Source organism: Diadema antillarum, unplaced genomic scaffold (genome assembly GCF_040938485.1).
Source record: "Diadema antillarum isolate AM-2024a unplaced genomic scaffold, OU_Dant_1.0 scf00000140, whole genome shotgun sequence".
Taxonomy (NCBI): Eukaryota; Metazoa; Echinodermata; class Echinoidea; order Diadematoida; family Diadematidae; genus Diadema; species Diadema antillarum.
This window is the reverse complement of record NW_027271029.1, coordinates 2,025,589-2,030,000: the sequence shown is the minus strand read 5'-3', so window position 1 is coordinate 2,030,000 and position 4,412 is coordinate 2,025,589.

The window sequence follows — 4,412 nt, the reverse complement described above, 5'->3', positions numbered from 1 at the left end:
CACTGAAGAGGTAAATAACATCATATCTATCAAATATTATATGCATATATGTCTTTCATGAAAACGCTTACAAACTCATGGTACATGGTAAAATACATTTTGTTTAGTATATTCTTTCTTTTTATTATCTATTTATTCATACATTTATTAATCTTTTTACATTTGCATCCATTACTTTCAACCATTTACTTGTTTGCTTATTTATATACCAGTATCTATTTATTCATCTTTCTAATCGCAGATATGTTCTTTCTACATAATTGTCAATTAATCTATTTATCCCTATATCTCTTTTTATGCCTATTGCAACCAAATCTACAAGAATATAGTGATTCGATAGCAATGTAACATTATAAAGATTCAAATAAGATTTCGCGAAATGTTAAAACGGTATACGCACTCAATACGAGACAAATGCCTAATCAAATTTGCTGGCCATGTTGACGAGTTTAACTTATCACGTGATCTGACCACTTTCTATATTATATGTCCGGTGATACTTTCTACTCGTGGCGGCATTATTCACCGCGAAACCTCCGTGACCGCACAATGCTGTTTGTTGAACGTGACCCTAACACGTTCCGCGAACTTGTGCATTTTGTCCTTAAAAACTCACATCACATCAACGTAGCTCCCCATGTTATTGCAGAATCCTTTCGTGTGGTCAGAGAATCTCCAAAACCAAGAGAAAAATTGGTGGAGGGGACTACGATGACAAACAAACCACTGAGTAATAATGATGAACGATCCAACTGCTTTTCTCCCGTTAAAAAACAAGAGGCTTATGTGGCAAATTCTGTAGTGCTACAACGAATAGCAGACAGAAGTATATTATCAGCGGCAATAAAAATGCGAATGGAAACGATGATTATGATGATATCTACTTTGATGAAGATGATTGTGATGGTGAAGATAGTAATAATGATAATGACAGCCATCATGATTACAACAATCACAAGAACTTTAATCTTAAAAAGACATCACTATTACTTTTTATTTGTAATCGACACCAACAGAATATACAGTGTTTGTTATCATTCTCTGTCTGATTAATTTCGTTCGATTCGTAGGATTTTCATTGCTATCAAAACAACACAAAATGCATATTGATATCGTGGACGAACTAGAAAACATAGACGTGATAGACGTGCGTCTTAATCTTGACATATATTTGCAGGAAATAGGGTAGGTAGCCATATATTACAAACATTTCATTGCATAGGAAAGCTGAAAGTAACGACGACTTGCAAAAATCCGCGCCTGTATAATTTATAAAGTAACTACATGGTTCATTATGAAGGATAAAATCGCAGCCTTATGAAAAAAAGAGGAGACAAAACGCATATATGATTGTGAATACAGGGGCGTCACCAGCTTTTTTTTCAAGGGGGGTGCGTTTTGACACTAAACTATAACCTACGAGATTCTTTTTTTTTATATTTGATTTATTGGTGCCTGTATCATCATGTACATGTACATAATACACTGTACATATTACACATGTTATATGTGCATACATTGTTAGTGGCACGTATTTAATTCATAAGCATAAGTTAAACATAGCAGGGAAAAATAACTGTAAAGAACTATAGCATACGGGGATAGTGACGGTGTGAGATCCTCTGCGAGGGAGCGAAGCGACAGAGCGGGGGGGGGGGGGGTATTAGAGGGAGATACCCCCTCCCACGATAGGGAATTTTTTTTTAAAGACAGAGTATAAAAGTCGCGTTTATAGGCCATTTTAAATCAAATTTCTAGGGAATTAAACAGCGTGTAAAAATCAAAGTGAAGGATTATATGATTATGACATAATGGGGGTACATTATGTGACGGTGTGCGAGGGAGCGAGTGGGGGAGGGTGTGTGAGGGGGATACCCCCTCCCACGGTATAGGGACCTTTTGTAAAAGCAGAGTACAAAAGTCGCGTTTGTAGAGCATCTAAAAGCAAATTTTCGGGAATTAAACATAGTGGAAAATTCACTGTAAAGGACTATGATTATAACATATGGGGGTACATTATGTGCAGGTGTGAGATCCTCGGCGAGGGTGTGGGAGGGGGATACCCCCCCCCCCCCAACGGTAGGGACTTTTTGTAAAAGCAGAGTACAAACGTCGCGTTTGTAGAGCATCTAAAGTCAAATTTCTGGGAATTAAACATAGTGGAAATTTCACTGTAAAGGACTGTGATTATGACATACGGGGGGTACATTATGTGACGGTGTGCGAGGGAGCGAAGCGACCGAGTGGGGGAGGGTGTGGGAGGAGGATACCCCCTCCCACGGTAGGGACCTTTTGTAAAAGCAGAGTACAAAAGTCGCGTTGGTAGAGCATCTAAAAGCACATTTCTGGGAATTAAACATAGTGGAAAATTCACTGTAAAGGACTATGATTATAACATTATGGGGGTACATTTATGTGCAGGTGTGAGATCCTCGGCGAGGTTGTGGGAGGGGTTATACCCCCTCCCACGGTAGGGACCTTTTGTAAAAGCAGAGTACAAGAGTCGCATTTGTAGAGCATCTAAAGGCAAATTTCTGGGAATTAAACATAGTGGAAAATTCACTGTAAAGGACTATGATTATAACATACGGGGGGTACATTATGTGACGGTGTGAGATCCTCGGCGAGGGAGGGAGCGAAGCGGCCAATCGGGAGAGGGCGGGGATCAGAGGGATACCCCCTCCCACTGTAAGGGCTTTTTGTAAAAGTAGAGTACAAAGGTCGCGTTTGTAGAGCATTGTTGAAGCAAATTTCTATGAGGGTATTAAACATATTAAAAAAACACTGCGAAGGACTGTGATCATAACTTATGAAAATTATTCATTGCACTATAAGTACGGGCAGAGGGAGCGAACCACTTTCATTTGCCATTCGTCTGAAATGTATTCATTAAAAGCTTAAAAGTGATCGCATTGTTCGAGCAATATAATTTGTTCTTATATTAGCATAAAAGCATATAGAAGAAAGGGAAGAATGTCAGATTTACTAAAGGTATGTTTCCGGGTGCACACTCGAGGACGCGAGGCTACCATCTATACATTAGAATTACTCATAAGGTATTAGTGTATAGATATATTGATGTAAATTGTTAGTGTATCATTCGCCCCGTTATGGCCGAAAAATTTCGCATTTTCAGTTGTGAAATTGAAAACTTTTAGTTATTTGTTACAGGGGCACGGGGGGGGGGGCATGGGCGTCACCAGGGGGGGGGGGTGCGTTGGGTGCGAACGCACCCCCCCCCCCCCTTCAGACCAAAAAAAAAAAAAAAAAGAATCAGTCTGTGAGCGACCTCAACGCCGGACACTAAATAATTTTTGTATTATCTTGTTTAAGATTACTATTTTCTTTTTATTTTGCATCAGGGACAGAAAATTCATGGGAAAAAATAAAATCGCACCACGGGCTCTGGCAGCACTGATTCTATACATATCAACCTTGCAGTGTTCATTATATCGATTTACAGTACATATCGTACGGTACAGAGCACGTACACATTTGCGTGTACGTGTACGTGTGCTGCAAGGATGTAGGGTCTGCGTACAGCACTTTATTTCTGACCAATCCAAATTGAAAATGCGAGCCCAAGTGTGAGCCTTAATAGCCTTCTAAAAATTTTGGAGGGGCAAGCATATCATAAATCCCCCCCCCCCTATGCAAATAATTAATAATTCCCGAGATGAGAAGATTTTCTTGCTTTTTGACAGAAAAAAAAGTTTCTCCCATAAAAATACTGCAATTTAAGGGTATGCATATCATTTGCCCTCCCCCCACACACATATGGTCATAATTTCCGAGATGAGAAAATTATCTTGCTTTTTTGATAGAAATCTGCCCAAATATTTCACCCAAAGAGTGCACCAGGTTGCTGAATTTCAATTCTAAAAATGAAGAGTCTCCCTCGTGTGGGAGGGGGATACCCCTTCCCACATCTTCTCCCGGTTGGTCCATTTCCATGGACTTAATAGAAGTGTGCATCAGGGGGCATCAAGTTTTTGCGCCCCCCCCCCCCCCCCCCCGTATATAGCTTTTCTTATCAAAGTCATTTACCGCTTATGGTATCAAAGTACGAAACTTGAACTCTAGGTGAACTCTCACTGACAGTTATACTGCACCAATACAGTCACGTTAGTTTGCAACACATCAGTATGTAAATAATGTCGGCTTCGGTACAGCATCATTGTATAGATTCATGATGTGTCTCCTAATTTTGTTTGGTAACTTGTGATTGATGGCAGTCAATGTGCAATCTAATAATGCCGATATCTATTACTGATATCGCATATATCACTACGGCAATCACCCTGTGGATTGGACATTACGGAGAAATTTATATGAGGCGTGGAATCTAATGGCCTTGTAGAAGGTTAACACTCTTAAAAGTCAACATACTTAGGTGGTGTAACCATGCCAAT